This window comes from Apium graveolens, chromosome 11 (genome assembly GCF_009905375.1).
Source record: "Apium graveolens cultivar Ventura chromosome 11, ASM990537v1, whole genome shotgun sequence".
Taxonomy (NCBI): domain Eukaryota; kingdom Viridiplantae; phylum Streptophyta; class Magnoliopsida; order Apiales; family Apiaceae; genus Apium; species Apium graveolens.
In genome coordinates, this window is record NC_133657.1 from 103,803,129 (window position 1) to 103,829,653 (window position 26,525).

At 38.2% G+C, this 26,525-nt stretch overlaps 2 non-coding genes and 1 pseudogene across 2 annotated transcripts; 1 reads left to right on the plus strand and 2 right to left on the minus strand.

Moving 5' to 3' along the window:
* The window catches only part of LOC141695744 (uncharacterized), a 70,811-nt pseudogene extending 45,286 nt beyond the window's left edge, over window positions 1–25,525 (plus strand).
* On the minus strand, window positions 4,776–4,882 carry LOC141698773 (small nucleolar RNA R71). The gene has a single exon (XR_012565276.1). It is a non-coding gene; the product is annotated as a small nucleolar RNA R71 (small nucleolar RNA).
* On the minus strand, window positions 22,128–22,234 carry LOC141699054 (small nucleolar RNA R71). The gene has a single exon (XR_012565544.1). It is a non-coding gene; the product is annotated as a small nucleolar RNA R71 (small nucleolar RNA).
* Window positions 25,526–26,525: the final 1,000 nt, after the last annotated feature.

Genomic DNA, 26,525 nt, shown 5'->3' on the forward strand with positions numbered 1-26,525 from the left:
TTCCTGGGACAGAGTGGAAGTGCAAGGCAGGCACAAATGAGCCGCTTACTTTTCCTTTTTCATGTATGAATAGGTATTCTCGAGAATGGAACCTATTTGTTTGTGCAAATATCATGCCATCTACGCACTCACATGAGGTTACTGTGGATCGTGCTATTTTGCTATGGGGGATTCTGAATGAAGAGTTTGTGGATATCGGTGTTGTTATTCATCAGAACATGCTGCATTTTCTGCGAGGAGGGACCACATTGGCGATTCTTCATGCCTCCATTATTACGAGGTTATGTACCCCAGTTGGTATTAGGTGGCCCGAGCATGACCAGCTACAGATGCCGAGTGCTCCCATTGATAGCGCATTGATTCAGCAGCTGAAGGAGTGGTATGAAGGTAAGGCCGACGAGAAGGGTTTGGGCTATACATATGATCATTTACAAGGTGGCCGGCCAACTGATCAGACTTATGCAGGGGCTTCTGCTCAGGCACAACAAGCAGCTACTAGATCCTCTCGTGGAGGCACTAGATCTTCACGTGCTCATTAGGAAGGGGACATATCTGGACTTGGAGATGCACAGTACAAGCGATTGACTAGGCACATGGATGCGATGCATGACATGTACAGTCATTTTGCAGCAAATTTGACACAGGCTTTGGTTAATACTTTCTGAGCCACTGGTGTCGAGGTCGATTGGCCTATTTTTGGAGCTGATTCCGTGTATCCGCCAACTGATACACCACCCGAGAGGGTGATCTTTTTGATGACTAGGTATGCCTTGTATCCTTATTATTACATTCAATGAGGACATTGAATATTTTAAGTTTGGGCGTGATAATGTAAGGATTAGTTATATGTTGAGTCTATATAGATTCATATTGCATGTTTAGGTAGTTCATTCATATTTTTTCATGATTGTTTATATAGTGTCTGCATTTTTGTATTGCATATTTGTTAGTGTTTGTATGTGAGTCCATGTAGTTGCATTTGCATGCATATAACATGATCCCTTAGGTTGCGTTGTTTCTAATTGATTTGTTGATGTTAATTTGAGTGTAGTGATATTAAATAGAGGGATGTTTAAGTCCTAATGAATTGAATTGCATGCCTAGAAACAAAATTCATTCACAAGTCTTATAGGTTGCTTTCGAACTAGATCATGATCATACTTGTTTGCTTGATGAAATTTAATCACTTGGTTATATTTAGAATTTTTGTTATTCCCGTAATGACGCAGGAACGCTGATTTTTAAACTGGGGAAAATCTTAGGCATTAAATGGCTAGTAGCCGGCTCAAATTTTTTTGAGTAGTCTAGGGTTGAATGAGATGGAGCGAAACACACTCATTCAGAAATCATTGAAAAAAAAGAAAAAAAAAAGAAAAAAGAAAAATGCAAAATAAAATAAAATGTGTTGTTATGTGTTTATGCAGAATTGACCAAAAGTGAGATTTTTAGTACTCGAGCTATTAAGTTCTAGGGGACATTTGTGCCGAGTGACCTAAGGTTTTTATAGTCCGAGATCCGCTAACCTAACGCTCGCTACATGTTTATTAATTTATAAGCCTTTTGTGACCTCATTCATTGCACGGTCAAATAAGCATATGTGTTATGTGTTCACTGTAATTGCATGAATCCTTGTATAACTCTAGTAAAATGAAGTGTTGTGAGTCGTTATGTGTTTAACGCTTATTCTATTTATAAACTTATGATTTTTTTGGAGAAAGAATAGGATATGATTATTGATCTAGTGTTGAGAGTATATATGTTAAGCACCGCACACACACGTTTCTTGGTTGTAAGTTGATTTGTGGGGTTTAGTTGAACTCTATTCCAAATAATTACATTCTTAGAAATATTGCTTATGGATTGGTTATAGTTATTCCGAGGGTATCGTTGCATTTTCATGTAGTTGCATTCATGCATTAGTTATGTTTTTAGTTTCGAGTATGTTATTGTTTGAGGACAAGCAACAATTTAAGTTTGGGGGTGTGATAAGTGGAATTTATATCAACTTGGAACACTTCATATCGGCTTAATTTGGTGTCTTGGACTCATGTATGTGGTGTTTTTAATGTGTTTTTGTGGTAAATCATTACATGGAACTAGTCAGAAGGAAGGAAGGAGTTTTACAATGTTTTTATGCTAATAAGAGGTCAAGAATGGAGTTTTGGAAGATCGCACGAAGAAAGGAGCGCAAAACAACAAAAATCAGAATTTTTGTCAGAAGGCAGGCGCGCCCGCGCCAGAAACGGGGCAGCCGCGCAAGAAAGTCCAGCAAGGCAGCGCGCCCGCGCTAGAAGGTCGCACCTGCGCCAGTGCAAAAATCCAGAATCCTGATTCTATAATAGTTCTGATTTTCTGAGAGTCCATATCAACTTGGGGCCTATATATAAAGATAAAAAGACGTTTTTAATAATGATGAAGTTAGGGAGAACATTAAGAAGACCTAGAGCGCACGAGACGGCTAAGGAGAAGATGAATTAGTTTCATACTTTTGTATTCTTCGATTTAGGCAATACTTTTGGTTGCTTGTTATGTTCTTGTTCTAAGCCCTATTACCTTTATATTCTATTATAGTAATATGAACTTATTTACTACCATGTTTTCATTGGAACCCATGGTGATGATGCATTCGATCATGAACTAATCGTTGTCATGGGGTTCTAGCGGATTTATTTATGGATTTATGATAAGTGGCATTTATATCCACTTAGAACGCTTCATAAAGGCTTGAATTGGTATTTTGTACTCAAGTTGTTCGTGTTTTGATGTGTTTTTGTAGTGTTTTGCATTTCAGGGCATAATCGAAAGAAGGAATAGATTTTTCATTGTTTTTATACTAAAAGTTTATTAGGATGGAGCCTCGGTCGATTGCGCGAAAGAAACTAACAAGTGAAGTCAAGAAACAGAAAAAAACCCCATTTTTCCAGAAGCTCAGGGAGGTTGCGCCAGTCTTCAGGGCGCCCGCTCTCGTTTAACAGAAACCCAGGGCGGCCGCGCGGGAACTTAGGGCGGCCGTGCTAGGTCGATTTTTCAGAATCCTGATTTTAATAAAAGACTAATTTTCTGGACTTCTGCTCTAATTGGGCCGGTATTTAAAGACTCTTAAAAGACGTTTTTGATATACGAGAGCAAGGAGAGAGCAGCAAGAAGACCTAATAGCATAACACAATGAAGGAAAAGAAGATCTAGTTTTAGTTGCGATTATTTGCTTAAGTTGTAATCTTGGATGCTTATTTTCTTTGTTGTTTGAACCTAATACTCTTGTTAACATACTTTGTGATAATTATTCAGTTATTTCAGACCAAGTTTATCTTAGTTTATATAGCATGCTTTCATTAGAATCCATGGTGACGATGAGTTCGGTTATGAACTATTCGTTAACTTAGGGTTTTAACGGATTTACTTATGGATTTCTATAGTTAATTTGTTTCGATACCTTAGTCTGTGGTGATTGTATGTATCCTATTATTGGTTGTGCTTATTCGTCTTATGTGCGTTGCAAATATATAAGATAAGGTGTTAATCTCTTTTGAAACGAAAGTGAATATATAGGTTTAGAACTTGTCATGCTAGCATAAGTTTATGTATTTGTTATGAATGATTCGTAGATAATTTTAACCATCTTACTTGCCATATATAATCACGATAGATAACTTGCGTATTAAACCTTTATGTTGTCAAATTCTATAGACATATAGGGTCTCAATATAATTGGTGTCTATTTAGCTTTTATCTCTTTTGTGGATGTCTGGTAGTAGGGTATTCGTACAACGACAGTTGGCATTTATTAGTTTCGTGTTATCTAATTATTTGTCATTACCATTGCATGTTATGGTTAGGAACAATGAATTTGAATGAAGTATTTATAAAGTTAGAATCTCATGTTTGTCTCATATAGTTAATTCAATCACTTTTAATCTCTTAGTAAATTACAGGATAGTTTAATCTTAGTTATAAATAACTCAACTTGTTATTGTCTTAGCATTGAACGATAACCATACATTGTTGCATAAGTACATAATCTGAACTTAACCTAAACCAGTCTTTGTGGGAACAAATCTGATTTATATCTTATACTATTTGCGAACGCGTATACTTGCGTGTAATATTAGCGCATGTTTTCGCCCTAACAAGTTTTTGGCGCCGTTATCGGGGACTCGATGTTAATTTTTAGTTTATGTGCTTGACATCAGTGGTCGTTAAAGTTCACTGACTCGGATATTTTACTTACTTGTTTGCTTGTTTGTGTTTCAGGAACTCTAGAGAGCGTTTATGCTAACGCGTTCTCGATCTCGCAAGAGAACACTAGATAAAGCGGAGGAAGAAGTCGAAGTAGTTGAAGAAGTTTTTGCAGAAGTTGAGAAAGTTGAAGAAGAAGCTATTATTGCAATGGGAGACCCAGTAGCGAATCGAAAGCTTTGATGGATTATTCTCAACCGAATATCAATGATATTCAGTTGAGCATTATCAGACCAGCCATCGCGGCTAATACTTTTGAAATCAAGTCTAGCACGATTCAGATGGTGCATAACTCAGTTCAGTTTGGGGGTTCTCCAACGGAAGATCCCAACATGCACATTAGAGATTTCATCGAGATCTGCGACACTTTCAAGTTCAACAATATTTCTGAAGATGCTATATAGCTGAGGCTTTTCCCATTTTCTGTGAGGGATAAAGCTAAGTGTTGGTTGTATTCTCTACCATCAGGCTCTATTACTAATTGGAAAGATCTTGCTCATAAGTTTCTTACTAAATTCTTCCCTATGGCGAAGGCAGCTACAATCAGGAACGCTCTTACTTAATTTGCGCAGCAATTGGGAGAGTCTTTATGTGAAGTTTGAGAGCGCTATAAGGAGATGCTTAGGAAGTGTCCTCATTATGGGATGCCTGACTGGATGATTATCAACTGTTTTTATAATGGTTTGGGAGCACAATCTAGACCTATGCTCGATGCAGCATCAGGTGGAGCCTTATAGGCCAAGAGCTATGATGAATCTTATGAGTTGATTGAACTGATGGCTGCTAATCAATACCAGAATCCTTCTCAGAGACTACCGCAAGGCAAGGTATCAGTGTGACGGCCTCAACCCCAGGGTCGGGAGTTGACGTCATCAACAACAACTATAAAGTAAAAAATTCAATAATAAAATATAACTACGACCCCTTTACCGATTTCTTTTCCAGGTTTAAGTATGATTTAGGTTACAACCATCACAACACCAACTTACCCAAGCCATTATGTCACAACTAACTTAATACAACAACTCAATAGACCATCTCTGGTTTAATCACAACTACCTCAGAGGAACCTGACACTGAAGGCACTGGAACTCTGCCCTGACTACCACGAAAGAATATCTTAGGCATCTGAAATACATATATAAAATATTCTGCAAGGGTGAGCAATCAATTGCTCAGCAGTACCACTATATGAATAACATGTAAAGCAATTTATGTTAAAACAGTGATAGGAACAGAGATTATAGCTCATTTGCAAAACAGTGCAAACATTCATAAACTGGATATTCAAAACTAGCATGCTCCGTAAAATAATAACATCAGCCGTGTGCTGTGTGTAAATATCAGAGTTAAATCTTAGCATGCTATTTCATTTCCAAATCATTTTTTTTTAGAAATTGATTTGTTAATCAATTCCAAAACTGAATCAATCAAATCTATTGGACATTCAACGGGTGAAGATAGCTAATCAGTCTGCCCTCACCGGACAGTGACTAACGGCCATCCAGAATAAAGAATGTGTTTCGGAACTTGGTAAAAGACTAGCTAGGTCTTTCCCCCAACGCTGGACTAATCGGTTAAACAGAGCGTCCAACCGAATTAGCCTCTTACGCCACCACCTGTTGGGCAATTATCGAATAACGGGCCTCTTACACGACTCCAATAGATTAACTGAATTCCCCCCTTTTTTTTGCCTCTATCCAAAATTCCATGACATAAGTGGATCAAAACATTCCACGACATAGGTGGATCAAAACCTTCCACGACATAGGTGGATCAAAACATTCCACGACATAGGTGGATCAAAACACCTCTCTTTATCCGGTTTCCAAAATCACTATCACCTATCTCTTTTTAAAATCATTCTATCCCAACACACTATTCAAAACTTCTTTTCATTTAAATCATGCTTAGAGATAGATGCTTTCAGAAGTTACTTTTCCACAAAAACATTTTAAACAACATTTTCAAATACAGGGGATACGTAACTTAAAATGTTTCTGTTCCATTACGAGATTAAAACATTAACTATTCACATATACCGAACCATAAAAGAATGGTCAGGGGTACTTGCCTTGTAGAGCTTTACAATTATTACTGATCAACCTTAGACTAACATGGACACTCGACTTTATCGCCTTACTATCAGACTATCCTGGATCCGACTTCAACGTTCAGGTCCTTCGCTTAGAACCTCGCTACGCTTGTTGACTAATCACTTGGTTATCTTTAGTTCGATATCACTTTTGGAGTCCTTCAACTAGCAGCTACAGAGTTGAAATACCCTATATTAGGCATCTAAGTATGCTTGACATATCCTCGCTAACAACTTACCCATTCGATATTAAATACCGACTCACATTTATGAGCACTATTATAGTACATAAATCAATCATGTTCACATAATCCAAACTCGACTCGATATTCATTTTCAGAAAACACATGTACTTGTCGCTTTAGAAAGCAGGGTTGTCAGTTATAATTTATAAAAATATATTCTCGCAACACGCAGATACATTTCGTAAAAATAGGGTTATTAACCATTAACCACAATATACAGGTAGGTCCACACAACATTTATTTATAGGTATATCACTATATACACTCGACGGATATCCCCCCGACAATTTCCCGACAATTTCCAGGATACGCTCTCGAAATTTGGGCATCGTCTCCTTTGTTTATTGGACTACCTGTCGAACAAAATCGACGTATCAACCAACAACCATCCAATAATCAGTCCAATAAACTCAACTTTATAACCCAATCATAAATAAATATGCAATCCAAATCTCAATACAACCTTTAAACACCGGATACATATTTCTCATTTCGAAAATAATTCTACGAATTAATAATATTTTAAAATTTTTAGGACTCAGAATAATCATCACAGCCCACCGTCGGCTCGCCGAGGCTCATCGCCGACGGCGGCAAAATTTACGGGTACCCGATTAATTTCGGGTTTCTAACGTAGTTTCACCGATTACGAATTTAATTTTCCGTACGAATATTCATATCACGAATCTTATTCAATACTTTATCTGCAGAAATAATTACATTGAATCAGAATCACAGGATCACAGAACTGAAACTACACAGCAAGAACAACATAAACCCAACAGCATACACGCGCGGTACACGCGCGCGCTGCACACACACAAACCCCGCACATACACATCCCAGATACACAATACCATTCACACACAATAATATACGCATATATAATTGTGTATATATCTATATATATGTGACATAGATCAAGACGACAATCATCGGAAAAGATGGAATCACGGCGGCGACCAAAAGCGGCGGCATCAGCTCAGGATAACGGGGGGGGGGGGGGGATACAGAGGGGGGAAAGAAGAGAACGGGGTGGGGAAGAACAGAACAGGGGGTACATCCCCTTTGTTTGTTTGTTTTTTCGAATAATGCGGCTACTGCCACGTTTCTGAAATCACACAAAAACTTCACACGTGTCCTGCATTCCCTAATTATAGGCTTAATTAGACCCGAAATTTGCATTTGACGATATCATTCTACGAATGAATGTTTATCGAAATAATATTAAAATAATTTTAAAATTCTTGAAATATTTAAGACTTAATAAAATAAGATTTTCATAATTTTATAAGCATTTTTGAAACACACTACATACCCGCGATTCAAATTTAAGGGACCGAGATGCACACAAACAATTTCAGAAAATTATGAGAATAGTCTTAAAATGTTAAAAATATCTCGAAATTTATAAAAACATAAATTTTCAAATTTTAAAACAATTTTTGAAATGCAATTTATACCCGCTTTTTAACAATTGACGAATCAACGTGCGGGTAAAATTAATCTCAAAAATTTCCAAAATAATTTAAAAATTCTCGGAATATTCTAAACTTCAATAAATATGAGTTTCATAATTTTTGAAGAATTCTGAAATTAAATACAGATTTTACAATTAAATGCAATCAGAAAATCATACAGGGCTAAATAATTGATAAAATATTGATTTCTAAATTTTATAAAATCCCAAAAATAATTATTGTAATTATAAATCCCTAAAAATAATTTTAGAGATAATCCACATATTTATACAAATAAATTTGCATTAAATCCACTTTTATAGGAGAAAATAATTCAACACAACTCCATAATTAATTATGCGGACAACACGGTACACCATAAATCACACATAGATAATAATCAAACAGCACATAGCGGTCAAAACCAATACACATATTTTATTTATTTAACAATTTCTATAATTACACATTTAAATAATACAAAAATACACGAGTCGTTATATCCTCCCCCCTTTAAAAAGATTATGTCCTCAGAATCTGATCTAACTAAACTAGTGAGGATATTTATCAATCATATCCGACTCTAACTTCCAGGTAGACTCTTCTACTTGAGGATTTCTCCCAATACTTTATTTATATGAATAACTCTTTCCTTGAGACCCGCTCTCAACGATCTAGGACTGGATCGATTATGCCACACAGAAAAAATTTGGATGAGAGCCCATTGGCTCTTAATCAACGACTTGCTTTACATCAAAGATATATCGCTTTAATATTGATATGCCGAACACATTATATATATATATACTGCAACTACAGCAGTAACACCAACTCATAGACAATTTTACCAATATTTCTTTATACCTCGCAGGGTTCAATACATTTCGGACTCTACTTGCTCCTTCTATTCGAACTTAACCAATATCTTTCAAGGTGAGACCTTTACCTGTACAACGATCCTAGTTCTATATATTCATATTCTTTCGATGCAAATTCGCTTCCTTTCTTTGTCTATCCCGAGCGATTCCAACTCTTTTCCGAATCAACACCACTTTACTCTTGATGTATTGAATTAGCTCCGGACTTAACAATATCTCTACTCCCGCTTTCTCTCAATAGAATGAGGACCCACGTTTATGTCCATACAAAGCTTCGGAAAGTGGCATTCTCTTACTAACATGATAACTATCAGCATAGAAAACTCAATTTATGGTGGGTATTACCTCAACTTCTTTTTTAAACCCAACATATCTACTCTCCACATATCTTATATTATCTGAATCCTCGCCTCACTTTGACCCTTCGTCTAAGAATGATAAGTAGTACTCATTTTCAGTTTGGTTTCCAAACATCCGAACACTTTTTATTCATTCTCATCCGTCAAGGTTAGAAAGCAATCTCATATATTCATTTCTTATCACCCTTAGGTATTCGAACCCTGACTTTTACTCTTTTCAAATTCCTCAGTAATCTTAATCGCATTCAATGCTTCTCTTCTACTCAAGACATCTGTCCCTAAATGGACCTTGCTTGGTTGGTAGTTACTCAAACAACCGGGTCTCATAAGACCAGAACTTCATTCTTTAAGAGTTTAGTATACAATGGATACTTTTCAACCCTTTGCGGCCATCTCTTTAGGTGTTCAACTGGTACTCCCTTAGTTTTTGAATGGGCGAGGGTATAATCAATAAATACAACTACACCACCCAAGTATTCCTTATACACCATGTCCCTAATATACAGCCGATACACTTACGACTCCACATATTATCACCAGAACTTACAACGCTCATAACCCATTCTAATCACAATCTTTGATATGTTCTCAGGTTGGATCTTAAGTCAATTCCCGAGAAATAACACACTTCTTGAATTAGGTCGGATAAGTATTCAATTCTTAATAGGGTTACTTATTCTTGTTCATCATTTTGTTAAACTCCCGCTAATCAGTACACAATACAGAATACACCTTGTCTCATTATTCTTTCATCTCACAATCCTGAAGTCTCCTTAACTAATTACTTGATTCCTACTGGTTCATAAGATCCGGGGCTTTTGACACCAGCCCGACTCTATACATTAACCAATGAGAAATTATCTCTTATGTTTTGAGGTAATCCTGATAAGTCATTCGATAAAACTTTTGAGATCTCACTTATTTTCTGGATTCTTTTCAACTTAGGTGCTTCTTCGTTATTATCTTTTACATGCGCTAGTCACACCTTATATTCTTGCTAATGCCCTTGGATACTCATCCTATTGGTAGCTTTCATAGATATTAATATTCACTTCTTCTGGTAATCAATCAGTGCCCTGGTTCCTTGTCAGAGTCTTCAGCAATTGATCCTTTACTCTTATTATAAGCCTTAGTCTTGGGTGCACTACCTCCCATGCTATCTTGGGAAACGCTTCTACAGTTCCTGGCAATATGCCCCACCTTGCCACAGTTGTAACAGCGACTCCTGGGTTTTCCACCTTACATTCTGACGCGTAGTGTCCTTTTTGTCCATACCTGAAACACTCAGTATTTGCCTTACACCTTCTACTGTGTCTTTTACCACATTTCTTACACTCCGATATAGGCGAATTGATCAATTTGGCTTTATTAGAGCTAGCTGAGGTGTTACTAATCATGTTTAAAGAAATACTTTTCCCTCTAAATTCTTCATTCTTACTCCGTCCAACCTTTTTCTGATACTTCTAGCTGGATCCTTCTTGACCTGATGCTTCTTCTATATTATTTATCTTTCGCTTCTTATCTTCTCTTTTCTCTAGCGGATAACTTCTGATCAAATTCAATTACTAAGGAGGCTTGAACCACGGAAGGATACGTCTTCAGTTGTAATGCCACCACTCCACTACGAATTTCAGGCTTCAATCCTTGTTGAAACCTTATTGCCTTCTGAGCTTCAGAACATACATAATCTGGTACAAACCTAGCCAACTCTGTAAACTTAGCTTTATACTTAGCTACACTTCTATCACCTTGCTTCAATTCTAGAAACTCAATCTCTATTTGATTCCGTACACAATATGGGAAATACTTTTCTAAAAAAAACCCAGTAAACCTAGCCCATGGAACGGGGCTTTCTCCTTCTAACGCTCTGGTTGACTCCCACCAGTAATTCGCTTCATTCTTTAAAAAGTAACTCGCATAATCAGTCTTAAGACTATCACTTACTTGAACAAGATTGAAAGCTTTCTCCATCTCTTTTAACCATGCTCCAACAACTACTGGATTAGGTTCACCTTTAAACTCAGGAGGGTTAATATTCTGAAAGGATTTGAAACTAGCACTTTGGTTCACTCCTTATTGCTGCAACAATAATTGTGTTGCTTAACCTGTTGGATTAACTGTAAATGTTGTTACTGCTGCTGGCACAACAAGTCTAAAATTTCATTTATAGCTGGACCCTCTGTAAAACTAGTACTATTTTCTATAGACTGGGTAGCCTTCTTGGGTGGCATCTTCCTGAAATATATAAATGAGTTTACTCAAAACATAACAAAAATATTTGACAAAAGATATCATCATTTAAACGGTGCACCTATATCAGGAAAATGCTACCCAGTCACAGTATCCATGTCTTTAATATCGGGGTCCATTTACAAAAGAAATTTCGATTAGTAGCACTAGCAACAATAACAAAAACGACAGTAGCAGAATCAATAATAGTACAGAAAAACTGAAATATAAAGAAACTAATCACCGTAGCATGGCTCCTTAATACAACAGCAACTGACTAACTTCCCGTCACTGCTCTATTACCACATCAACACTAATCTAATATACTACGGGACTTGGCTGGCTATATCAACTATCAATTGCATAGATCAAACTAGTAAATTAGGTCGACTTAAGGAACGTTGGACTCTTTTAGGCACCATAGTCCAATTCCAACCAACCATTCTTCTAAGGATGATTTCTTATTACCCACAAATGATTCCTCAACCATTAATTTACTCTTCCCAAGGCTATAACTCCATCATTAGGTCCTGAACTCTCGCAGTTACCATTATTTTTAAATATTATTCTAATATAGGACTTTTACTATTCCTGACAGTCAACTTTCATTTACTCCCAATAATCAAGACTGTCTAATCGCAGAGGTCACTAAAGGAATTTATTATCATGGAATACCAAATTAATTTCAAAATTAAGGAAATCGAATGAGAAGGAATATTGAAGAAGGTGTAGGTATGACTGAGAGCAACCATACAAGTACATAAGATGGCTCGTCTTAGTACCATATAATGTACAACACATAATTCGGTGGCGTCCCACCAGACTCTTTGTCACACTGACAAACAGTCAAATCATATGCATTGTTTTCCCCAACCAACCGATAGAATCACCGAGGAAAGAAATAATATTTAAATAGAAATTCACAAATAAGAAAGGAATAATCTAATTTATAATTAGATCAACAGAACCCTAAGCTGTTTACTTCGTGCTCTTAACTTTCTCACAAGAAAAATAAACAGCTTATGGGACAGTCAACAATTACTCTGGAAATAAAATACGTCTCAAGAAGAAGTATAAGGATTCAAAGATACAAACCACAGTACTGATCCAAATTCACTTATGAGACTTGGCTGTCATAGCAGCCGCTGACTATTATCATACTATCCAAACTCACCAGGGTCACACACTCGGTCCAACAATAATACTTAACATAGAAAATGTGATATTTAAGAATAACGTTGGTTTCTTTTCAACTGACACATCAAGGTCCGCTCAGAAACTGAATTCTCTCAATCAGACTCGTTTCCTCGAGAGGAACACTAGAAATCTCTATCGGACATTACCAATAATGCGTATACAAATGGGACGTACTCTAGGCTAGGGCAGTTCAAGCCAATCCTTAATAAATGCCAGGGTTACGCCTTCGAACCCTTGACTAAACTCATATACTCGCTCCTCTGATTGAGTTGCTGAATGACATCTATCTATGAACCTTTCTTCACTCTTTTGACTCTACTCATAACCTAAATCAAGGACTCAAACCTGTAGCTATGATACCAACTGTGACGGCCTCAACCCCAGGGTCAGGAGTTGACGTCATCACCAACAACTATAAAGTAAATAATTCAATAATAAAATATAATTATGACCCCTTTACCAAGATCTTTTCCAGGTTTAAGTATGATTTAGGTTACAACTATCACAACACCAACTTACCCAAGCCATTATGTCACAACTAACTTAATACAGCAACTTAATAGACCATCTCTGGTTTAAACACAACTACCTCAGAGGAACCTGACACGGAAGGCACTGGAACTCTGCCCTGACTCCCACGAAAGAATCTCCTAGGCATCTGCAATACATATATAAAACATTCTGCAAGGGTGAGCAATCAATTGCTCAGCAGTACCACTATATGAATAACAAGTAAAGCAATTTATGTTAAAACAGTGATAGGAATAGAGATTATAGCTCATTTGCAAAACAGTGTAAACATTCATAAACCGGATATTCAAAACTAGCATGCTCCGTAAAACAATATCATCAGTCATGTGTTGTGTGTAAATATCAGAGTTAAATCTTAGCATGCTATTTCATTTCCAAATCATATATATTGGACGTTCAACGGGTGAAGATAGCTGATCAGTCTACCCTCACCGGACAGCGACTAATGGCCATCCTGAATAAAGAATGTGTTACGGAACTTGGGAAAAGACTAGCTAGGTCTTTCCCCCAACGCTGGACTAATCGGTTAAACAGAGCGTCCAACCGAATTAGCCTTTTATGCCACCACCTGCTGGGCCGTTACCGAATAACGGGCCTCTTACGCGACTCCAATAGATTAACTGAATTCCCCCTTTTTTTGCCTCTTTCCAAAATTCCACGACATAGGTGGATCAAAATATTCCATGACATAGGTGGATCAAAACCTTCCACGACATAGGTGGATCAAAACATTCCATGACATAGGTGGATCAAAACACCTCTCTTTATCCAGTTTCCAAAATCACTATCACCTATCGATTTTTAAAATCATTCTATCACAGCACACTATTCAAAACTTCTTTTCATTTAAATCATGCTTAAAGATAGGTGCTTTCGGATGTTACTTTTCCCCAAAAACATTTTAAGCAACATTTTCAAATACAGGGGATACGTAAATTAAAACATTTTTATTCCATTACTAGATTAAAACATTAGCTATTCACATATACCGAACCATAAAAGAATGGTCAGGGGTACTTGCCTTGCAGAGCTTTACAATTATTACTGATGAACCTTGGACTAACTTGGACACTCGATTTTATCACCTTACTATCAAACTATCCTGGATCCGACTTCAATGTTCAGGTCCTTCGCATGGAACCTCGCTACGCTTGTTGACTGATCACTAGGTTATCTTTAGTTCGATATCACTTCTGGAGTCCTTCAACTAGCACCTACAGAGTCGAAATACTCTACGTTAGCCGTCTAGGTATGCTTGACATATCCTCGCTAACAACCTACCCATTCGATATTAAATCCCAACTCGTATTTATGAGCACTATTATAGTACATACAGCAATCAGGTTCACATACTCCAAACTCGACTCGATATTCATTTTTAGAAAACACTGTACTTGTCGTTTTAGAAAACAGGGTTTTCAGTTATAATTTATAAAAATATATTCTCGCAACACGCAGATACATTTCGTAAAAATAGGGTTATTAACCATTAACCACAATATACAGGTAGGTCCACACAACATTTGTTTATAGGTATATCACTATATACACTCGAGGGATATCCCCCCGATAATTTCCAGGATACGCTCTCAAAATTTGGGCAACGTCTCCTTTGCTTATCGGACTACCCGTCGAACAAAATCGACGTCTCAACCAACAACCATCCAACAATCAGTCCAATCAACTCAACTTCATAACCCAATCATAAATAAATACGCAATCCAAATCTCAATACAACCTTTAAACACCGGATACATATTTCCGGTTTCGAAAATAATTCTATCAATTAATAATATTTTAAAATTTGTAGGACTCAGAATAATCATCACAGCCCACTGTCGGCTCGCCGAGGCTCATCGCTGACGGCGGCAAAATTTACGGGTACCCGATTAATTTCGGGTTCCAACGTAATTTCACCAATTACGAATTTAATTTTCTATACGAATATTCATATCACGAATCTTATTCAATACACGCAAACCCCGCACATAAACTACACAGCTAGAACAACATAAACCCAATAGCATACACGCGCGGTACACGCGCGCGCTGCACACACACAAACCCCGCACATACACAACCCAAATACACAACACCATACACACACGATAATATACGCTTATATATATTTGTGTATATATCTATATATGTGATAGAAATCAAGACGACAATCACCGGAAAAGATGGAATCACGGCGGTGACCAAAAGCGGCGGCAGCAGCTCAGGACAACGGGGGGGGGGGGAATACAGAGGGGAGAAAGAAGAGAACGGGGTGGGGAAGAATAGAACAGGGGGTACATCCCCTTTGTTTATTTTTTTCGAATAATGCTACTACTGCCACGTTTATGAAATCACACAAAAACTTAACACGTGTCCTGCATTCCCTAATTACAGGCTTAATTTGACCAGAAATTTGCATTTGACGATATAATTCTACGAATGAATGTTTATCGAAATAATCTTAAAATAATTTTAAAATTCTTGAAATATTTAAGCATTTTTATAATATTTTCATAATTTTATAAGCCTTTTTGAAACACACTACATACCCGCGATTCGAATTTAAGGGACCGAGGTGCACACAAACAATTTCAGAAAATTACGAGAATAGTCTTAAAATGTTATAAATATCCCAAGTTTATAAAAACATAAATTTAGAAATTTTAAAACAATTTTTGAAACACAATTTATACCCGCTTTTTAACAATTGACGAATCAACGTGCGGGTAAAATTAATCCCAAAAATTTCCAAAATAATTTTAAAATTCTCGGAATATTCCAAACTTCAATAAATACAAGTTTCGTAATTTTTGAAGAATTCTGGAATTAAATACGGATTTTACAATTAAATGCAATCAGAAAATCATACAGGGCTAAATAATTGATGAAATATTGATTTCTAAATTTTATAAAATCCTAAAAATAATTATTATAATTATAAAACCATAAAAATAGTTTTAAAGATAATCCACATATTTATACAAATAAATTTGCATTAAATCCACTTTTACAAGAGAAAATAATTCTACAAAATCCATAATTAATTACGCGGACAACACGGTACACCATAAATCACACATAGATAATAATCAAACAGCACATAGCGGTCAAAACCTATACACATATTTTATTTATTTATTAATTTCCATAATTACATATTTAAATAATACAAAAATATACGAGTCGTTATAATCAGGAATTCTGGAGGTGGATGCATCTACTGCTATAGGTGCTCAGCTTAAGGCTTTAACGATGAAGGTGGAATCTTTGGCTAATTATGGAGTTAATAAGATCACAAGTGTTTGTGAGCTTTGTACAGGTGCACATAAAACTGAGCAGTGTGAAATTTCTAGTGAATCAGATCAATTTGTGAGCAACTTTCAGAGGTCGCAGGAACCAGTTCACGCCACTTATCATCCCAACAATCGTAATCATCCTAACTTCATCAAGAGCAACAATCAGAATGCGGTGCAACAGCCTTATCAACAGTATGTGGCAAAGCAATTCAACCATCCTGGTTTTCAACAACCGCAATATGCACCAAGACAATAACTCCAGCTCCAACAACTACCGCATGGAAGTCCAAGTCAATCTAATGAAAAGTCTGAACTGGAGGAGTTGAGTCTCATATGTAAGAGCCAAGCGGTTTCTATTAAGACCTTGGAGAACCAAATTGGGCAGATTGCCAATGCTTTGTTGAATCTTCAACCTGGTACACTCCCTAGTGACACAGAAGTTCCAGGCAACAGGGAAGCAAAAGAGCAGGTTAAGGCAATTACATTGAGGTCTGGGAAGGTTGCAAACCCCGAAAAATCTCAAGTTCCAGAATCTCAAGTTGTGGCTGAAGAAGATTTGCAGAAGGAAACAGAAGTGGAAACAAGGAAGAAAACTATGGAACACACTCCTCTTGAGGGTAATATAGGGGAGAAACAGGTCTATCTTCCACCTCCTTTTCCTAAGAGACTGCAGAAGCAAAAATTGGATAAGCAATTTGCTAAGTTTCTAGAGGTATTCAAGAACTTCATATCGACATACCTTTCGTTGAAGCTCTTGAACAGATGCCTAGCTATGCGAATTTTATGAAAGGTATTCTCTCTAGGAAAGTGAAGCTCGATGACTTAGAGACCTTTGCTCTTACGGAGGAATGCAGTGCTGTGCTGTAACAGAAGTTGCCTCCGAAGCTTAAAGATCCTGGAAGCTTCAATATTCCTTGCACCATCAGAAACTTGTCATTCGACAAGTGTTTATGTGATTTGGGAGCTAGCATCAATCTAATGCCTTTGTCTATCTTCAATAAGTTGGGTTTACCTGATCCAATGCCTACATATATGTCCTTACAGTTGGCCGATCGTTCTATTACATATCCACGAGGCATTGTGGAGGATGTCTTGGTCAAGGTGGACAAACTCATCTTTCCTGCTGACTTTGTAATTCTTGAATTCGAGGAGGATAAAAAGATTCCCATAATCTTGGGAAGACCATTCTTGCTACTGGCCGAACCTTGATTGATGTACAAAAGGGTGAGCTTACTATACGAGTGCTGGATCAGGATGTGATGTTTAATGTTTTCAATGCCATAAAATTCCCTACTGATAAAGAGAAGTGCCTAAAAATGGAATTGGTCAATTCTATGGTTACTTCAGAACTTGATCAAATGCTAAGGTCTGATGCCTTCGAGAAAGCCTTGATGAGGAATTCAGATAGTGAAGATGATGAAGGTGATGAGCAGTTACAGTATTTGAATGCTTCTCCTTGGAAGTGAAGGATGGATATGCCTTTTGAATCTCTTGGATTTTCATAACTCAAAAATGCAGAGGGACGTCTCAAGCCAGCTATTGAGGAAGCTCCTAAACTCGAGCTTAAACCTTTGCCTGAACACTTGAGGTATGCGTTTTTAGGTGATTTATTTACTTTGCCTGTTATTATTGCATTTGACCTTTCAGGTAGTGATGAGGAAAAGCTTTTGAGAATAATGAGAGTTCAAGTCAGAAATTGGATGTAGGGATCATCTATCCTATTTCTGACAGTTCTTGGGTAAGCCTAGTTCAGTGTGTGCCAAAAAAAGGAGGCATCATCGTTGTTGCTAATGAAAAGAATGAGCTCATTCCTACTTGAACAGTCACGGGGTGGAGAGTTTGCATGGATTATAGGAAGCTGAACAAGGCCACGAGGAAAGATCACTTCCCTCTTCCTTTTATTGATCAAATGCTTGACAGGTAGATTGGGCATGAATATTACTGTCTTCTGAATGGCTATTCGAGCTATAATCAGATTTGCATCCCTCTAGAAGTTCAGGAAAAGACTACCTTTACTTGTCCGTTTGGTACTTTTGCCTTTAGAAGAGTTTCTTTTGGGTTATATGGTGCACCTGCCATATTTCAGAGATGCATGATGGCCATCTTCTCAGACATGATTGGTCAGAATTTAGGGGGGAAAGGATGATTTTTCTTTGTTCGGGGATTCTTTCAGCGAGTGCTTGAAAAATCTTGGCGTAGTTCCTAAAAGGTGTATTGAGACCAATCTGGTTCTCAAATGGGCGAAATGTCACTTTATGATGCAATATGGCATAATTCTTGGGCACAAGGTCTCTAGTAAAGGTCTTGATATGGACAAAGCCAAGGTGGGGGTCATTGAAAACCTTCCTCCACCAATTTCTGTTAAGGGAATCCGTAATTTTCTCGGTCATGCGGGTTTCTATCGGCGGTTCATCAAGGATTTCTCTAAAATCTTTGAACCATTGTGCAATCTATTAGATAAAGATGTCCCTTTCAAGTTTGATGATGAGTGTCTAGCTTCCTTTGAGAGCTTAAAGAAGAGTTTGATCACGACACCTGTCATAACTGCACCTGATTGGAATAAGCCTTTTGAAATAATGTGTGATGCGAGTGACTCTGCAGTTGGAGCAGTTCTTGGGCAAAGGAAGAAAAATACTTTTCATGTGGTCTATTATGCTAGTAAGACCCTCAATGGTGCTCAATTGAACTACACCATAATTGAGAAAGAGCTATTGGCCATTGTCTACGGTTTTGAGAAGTTTCGATCTTATTTGTTTGAGTTGGAGATCAAGGATAGAATGGTACTGAGAATCAAGTTACTGATCATCTCTCTCGGTTAGAAGATCCAAGTATAACTTCACATGATAAAACATTGATAAATAAGTCTTCTCCCGATGAGCAGTTGTTTGGGGTGTAAGAAGAAGAATCGTTGTTCGCAGACATTGTGAACTATCTTGTGAGCAACATTATGCCCCCAGACTTAACTTCTGCTCAAAGGAAGAAGTTTCTTCACGAAGTGAAGTGGTACATGTGGGATGAGCCGTTCTTATTTCAGCAAGGAGCTGATCAAATCATCAGGAGATGTATTCCGTATAACAAGACGGAGGGTATCTTGTGAGACTACCATTAAACTATTTATGGTGGCCACTATGGTGGAGAGAAGACATCAGCTAGTATCTTTCAAGCAGGATTCTTCTGGCCTATATTATTTAAGGATGTGTATCAGTTTGTTTTGAAGTGTGATCGATGCCAGCGTGTTGGTAATATGTCCAAGAAGGATGAGATGCCTCTTAATGTGCTTCTCGAGGTTGAGGTCTTCGATGTTTAGGGAATTGACTTCATAGGGCCATTTGTCTTATCTTTCAGTAATCAGTATATCTTGGTGGCGGTCGATTATGTGTCAAAATGGGTGGAAGTCAAGGCTTTGCCTATGAATGATGCGAAGGTGGTGCTTAATTTTCTTCACAACCAAATATTCACAAGATTCGGAACTCCAAGAGTCATAATAAGTGACGTGATAAGTAGCATTTTATACCACTTAGAACGTCTTATAATGGCTTGAATTGATGTCTTGAAATCAAGTATTTTGTGTATTTGACACGTTTTTCTAGTGTTTGTGCATTTCAGGGTATTACTTGCATTTGTGGGGAGATTTCATCAAGAATAAGCCTTAGTATCTGCTTGGCATTGCAAGTGGGAAGTTAGGAGCAGAATGCAGCAAAGAACGGGAGCAAAATAATTAATTTTCTAGAAAGGTGTTGGGCGCCCGCTCAGCCTGGCTGGGCGGCCGCTCAGGAAGCTGGGCGCCCGCTCAGGATTGCTGGGCGGCAGCTCAGGGGCGCGAATTAAAAATATGAATTTTAGAGTTCTTATTTTGCTAGACTTCTGACTTCTTAGATGGCTGGGTTTTGTGGGGCTTCCATATAAGTAGTTTTCAGAGACGTTTCATGTGTGTTGAATCGTGGTATTAATCAAGGAGCAAGGACATAAAGAAGAAGACCGTTTTAGCACACCACAACGAAGAGGAAGCATATTTTCTTATGATTCTTTTATTCATTGTAACAGGATGCTAGTTTTCTTTGCTTTGAACCTATTTACTCTTGGGACGTACTCTGGTTTAATATAAGTAGTTTTATTAATTATTGTTGTGTTTTATTATCATGTTTTCATATGAACCCATGGTGACGATGAGTTCAATCATGGGCTAATTGTGATCATGGGGACGTAACGAATTTGCTATGGAATTCTTTAGTTAGTTGTCTAATACCATAGTGTGTGATGATTGTATGATATCTAGTATTGGTTGTGCTTATTCGTCTTATGTGCGTCGCAATATATAAGATAGGATGTTAATCTCTCGTGAAGCGACGGTGGATCTTGAGATTTAGAACTTGCGATGCTAGCATAGGTTCATGTATGTGTATGCATGATTAGTGGGTAACTCTAACCGTTTTACTTGCCCTGTGTAATCATAAGGAATAACTTGTGCTAAAATCATTATGTTGTCAAATTCTGTAGATATATAGGGTCTCAACATAATTCATGACTATTCAACTTCTATCTTAATTATGGATGTTTGGTAGAATGGTATTGGTACAATGCAAGTTGGCTTTTATCAGTTTCGTGTTGTTGGATTAATATCATCACTGTTATATGATAAGGGTAATAACAATGACTATTGAAGGAAGTAGTAAAGAAGTTATGATCTCATGTGTGTTTAATATTGTTAATTCAAGTATCTGTTAAGTGTTTAATTCTCGTAGTTAATTCTAGTTAATAATTAGTTAATCAATTCTATGTGTTATTTTCTTAATATTGAGAAGTAATCATATATTGGTAAGTAAGTGTTAATTGAGCATAATTAGTCTGAGTCTCTGTGGGAACGAACTAGAAAGTATTTTATATTACTTGCGAATGCGTATACTTGCTTGTATTATTAGCGCGTGTTTTCCGCCCTAACAAGTTTTTGGCACCGCTGCCGGGACTCGGCGTATTTGTTTAGTTTATGTACTTACCATCAGTGGTCATTAGGACTCATTGATTAAGACGTGTTACTTATCGTTTCCCGTTATGTTTCAGGTACTTTAGCGAGCATTTATGCAAATACGTTCTTGTACTCACAAGAGGACTTTAAATACGGCTGAGGAGACAGACTCAGTTCTTGATATTTCGGAGAAGATAGATTTTGAAGATTCGAATAAAAAGAGTGAGCGGATAGAACCAGTAATCATGGGTGATCGTATAGTTCCGGCAGATCCAGCTCTTATGGACTTTTCTCGGCCTAAAGTTGATGACATTCCGTCAAGCATCCTTCATCCGGCTATTCAGGCTAACACTTTTGAAATCAAGTCGGGCACTATTCAGATGGTGCATAATTCTGTTTCTTTTGGAGGTGCTACAACTGAAGACCCCAACATGCACATCAGGAATTTTGTCGAGATCTGTAGTACTTTTAAATATAATGGTGTGACTGATGAGGCTATCAAGCTGAGGCTTTTCCCATTCTCTCTGAGGGATAAAGCTAAGGATTGGTTACATTCTGAACCAGCTGGGTCCATCACTACTTGGCAAGACCTTGCGCAAAAGTTTCTGGTAAAGTTCTATCCAATGGCAAAGACTGCAGCTGTGAGGAGTGCCCTTACTCAGTTTGCACAACAACCAACAGAATCTATGTGCGAAGCTTGGGAGCGCTACAAGGAGATTTTGAGAAAGTGTCCACATCATGGTATGCCTGACTAGATGGTGATCACTGGTTTTTACATTGGTTTAGGGGCCCTATCTCGGCCCATGGTCGATGCAGCAGCTGGAGGCGCCTTGTGGGCTAAAAGCTATACTGAGGCTTATAATCTTATTAAAACTATGGCTGCAAATGAGCATCAAAACCCAACTCAAAGGATGATGCCTGGGAAGGTAGCATGTATTCTGGAATTTGATGCAGCTACAGCTATTACAGCGCATCTCCAAGCGCTGTCTATGAAGGTCGATTCTTTAGCCACCTATGGAGTCAATCAGATAGCTATGGTCTGTGAGCTTTGTGCAGGTTCTCATGCTACGGATCAGTGTTCTCTTGTTAATGAATCTGTTCAGTATGTGAACAACTATCAGCGACCACAGCAGCCTATGCCAGGTACTTATCATCCTAATAACAGAAATCATCCCAATTTCAGCTGGAGCGATACTCAGAATGCTATTCAGCAACCATATCAGCAAGGCGTAAGTAAACAGTTTAATCCACCTGGATTCCAGCAACCATAGCAGTATGCCCAAAGGCAATCATATCCTCAACAAGGAGGTGCTGATCCACCTTCTAGTGCTGATTTCGAGGAACTCAAGCTATTTTGCAAAAGTCAGGCTGTTTCTATCAAGACCTTGGAAAATCAAATTGGTCAAATAGCCAATGCAGTGCTCAATCGTCAACCTAGCACACTTCCCAGTGATACTGAAGTGCCAGGCAGGAAGGAAGCTAAAGAACAAGTCAAGGCTATTACCTTAAGGTCTGGAAAAGTTGTTGATACTGAAAAGGCAAAAGACGGAGATGCTGAAGTTGGTGATAAAGAACAGAAGCAGAAGGAGAAAGCGGCGGAACCAAGGAAGACTACTGTTGAACACACTCTTAATGAGGATAATACAGGGGAGAAACAGCTCTATCCTCCACCACCTTTCCCAAAGAGATTGCAACAACAAAAACTGGATAAGCAGTTCGGTAAGTTTCTGGAGGTGTTCAAGAAACTTCACATCAACATACCTTTCACTGAGGCTCTGGAGCAAATGCCTAGTTATGCGAAATTTATGAAGAGTATTCTTTCTAGGAAGGTGAAACTGGAAGACCTTGAGACCGTTGCTCTAACGGAAGAGTGCAGTGTTGTGCTGCAACAGAAATTACCTCCAAAGCTTAAAGATCCAGGTAACTTCACCATTCCTTGCACCATTGGCAAGTTGTCTTTTGATAAATGCCTATACGATTTGGGAGTAAGCATCAATCTGATGCCGTTGTCTATCTTCAAAAAGTTGAATTTGCCTGATCCAAAGCCCACCTACATGTCTCTACGATTGGATGATCGTTCTATTATATATCCACGAGGCATAGTGGAGGACGTGTTAGTAAAGGTGGATAAGCTCTTCTTCCCTGCAGACTTTGCCATTTTGGATTTCGAGGAAGATAAAAAGATCCCCATAATCTTGGGAAGACCTTTCATGGCTACAGGCCGTACCTTGCTAGATGTGCAAAAAGGTGAACTTACTATGAGGGTGCAGGATCAGGATGTGATATTCAATATATTCAAAGCAATGAAATTCCATACAAAAGATGAGGTGTGCTTAAAGGTGGATTTGATTGATCCTGTGGTAACTTCAGAACTTGATCATATGCTAATGTCTAACGCATTAGAGAAAGCCTTAGTGGGGGAGTTTGACAGTGATGATGAGGATGGCAATGAGCAACTACAATATCTAAATGCTTCTCCTTGGAGGCGAAAGCTAGACATGCCATTTGAATCTCTTGGTACTTCTGATCTTAAGAATGGTGAAGGAAAGCTCAAACCATCTATTGAGGAAGCACCTACTTTGGAGCTTAAACCATTGCCTGAACATTTGAGGTATGCCTTTTTAGGTGATGCATCTACCTTACCTGTTATTATTGCATCTGACCTTTCAGGTAGTGAGGAGGACAAGCTCTTGAGGATTTTGAGAGAATTCAAATCGGCTATTGGATGGACTATAGCAGATATCAAAGAGATCAGCCCTTCGTACTGCATGCATAAAATTTTGCTAGAAGAAGGTAGTAAGCCAACTGTTGAGCAACAACGATGACTTAATCCTATCATGAAAGAAGTGGTAAAGAAAGAAATTCTGAAGTGGCTGGATACAGGAATCATATATCCTATTTCTGACATTTCTTGGGTGAGCCCCGTGCAATGTGTACCGAAGAAAGGAGGTATTACTGTCGTAGCAAATGAGAAGAATGAGCTCATCCCCACTCGAATAGTCACTGGATGGAGGGTATGCATGGATTATAGAAATTTGAACAAGGCCACGAGAAATGATCACTTCCCTCTTCCATTTATTGATCAGATGCTGGACAGGTTGGCCGGTCATGAGTATTATTGTCTTCTGGATGGCTATTCGAGGTATAATCAGATTTGCATTGCACCAGAGGATCAAGAAAAGACTACCTTCACTTGTCCATTTGGCACGTTCACTTTTCGCAGAGTTTCATTTGGCTTATGTGGTGCACCTGCCACTTTTCAGAGATGTATGATGGCTATATTCTCTGATATGATTGGAAATAATGTCGAAGTGTTCATGGACGACTTCTCCGTCTTTGGACAATCGTTTGATGAATGTTTGAATAATCTTCGTGCGGTGCTCAAAAGGTGTGTGGAAACTAATTTGGTGCTCAATTGGGAAAAATGTCACTTTATGGTGCGTGAAGGCATTATTCTTGGGCATAAGGTCTCTAGCAAGGGTCTTGAGGTGGACAAAGCCAAGGTGGGAGTCATTGAAAATCTTCCACCCCTATTTTTGTGAAAGGAATCCGTAGTTTTCTTGGTCATGCGGGTTTTTATCGGCGTTTCATTAAGGACTTCTCGAAGATATCTAAGCCGTTGTGCAACTTGCTCGAGAAGGATGTGCCTTTCAAATTTGATGATGAATGTTTGGCGGCATTCAAGACTCTCAAGAAGAGTTTGATAACAGCACCGGTTATTACGGCACCTGATTGGAGAGATCCTTTTGAGATGATGTGTGATGCGAGTGATTATGCGGTGGGAGCAGTTCTTGGGAAGCGCAAGAATAATCTTTTTCATGTGGTCTACTATGCTAGTAAGACTCTAAATAGAGCTCAAATGAACTACACCACTACTGAGAAGGAGCTCTTGGCTATAGTCTTTGGTTTCAAAAAATTTCGATCTTATCTGCTTGGGACAAAGGTGACAGTATTCACTGATCATGCGGCCATTCGCTATTTGTTTTCCAAGAAGGATTCGAAGCCTAGACTTATTCGTTGGGTGCTCTTGCTATAGAAATTTGAGTTAGAGATCAAGGATCGAAAAGGTACTGAGAATCAAGTAGCTGACCATCTCTCTAGATTGGAGAATCCCAATTCTACTTCACATGATAAGACATTGATCAACGAATCTTTTCCGGATGAGCAGTTGTTCGCAGTTCAGGAGGAAGAGCCATGGTTCGCAGATATTGTGAACTATCTTGTCAGCAACATAATGCCTCCTAATATGAATACAGCTCAAAAGAAGAAGTTTCTGCATGAGGTAAAGTGGTACATGTGGGATGAACCGTATTTGTTTAGACAAGGAGCTGACCAGATTATCAGGAGATGTATCCCATTCTGTGAAACGGAGGGGATATTACGAGACTGCCACTCCACAGTTTATGGTGGACATTATGGTGGTGAGAAGACAACAGCTCGTATTCTGTAAGCAGGTTTTTTCTGGCCTACTTTGTTTAAGGATGCACATCAGTTCGTGTTAAGGTGTGATCGTTGCCAAAGAATGGGGAATCTTACGAGGAAGGATGAGATGCCGTTAAATGTGATGCTTGAAGTCGAGCTCATTGATGTTTGGGGAATTGATTTCATGGGACCATTTGTCTCATCCTGTAATAATCAATACATCTTGCTGGGAGTCGATTATGTCTCAAAATGGGTAGAAGTCAAGGCTCTACCGACGAATGATGCAAAGGTAGTGTTGATTTTTCTTCATAAGCAGATTTTCACAAGGTTTAGAATGCCACGAGTAATCATAAGTGATGAGGGGTCGTATTTCTGCAACCGTAAGTTCACTTCTATGATACAGCGCTACAATGTGAATCATCGTGTTGCTACTGCCTATCATCCGCAAATGAATGGTCAAGCGGAAGTGTCTAATAGAGAGATCAAGGGCATTCTAGAGAAAGTTGTTTGTCCGTCAAGGAAGGATTGGTCTTTAAAGCTCGATGAAGCTGTTTGGGCTTATAGAACAACATACAAGACTCCACTTGGGATGTCCCCGTTTCAACTTATTTATG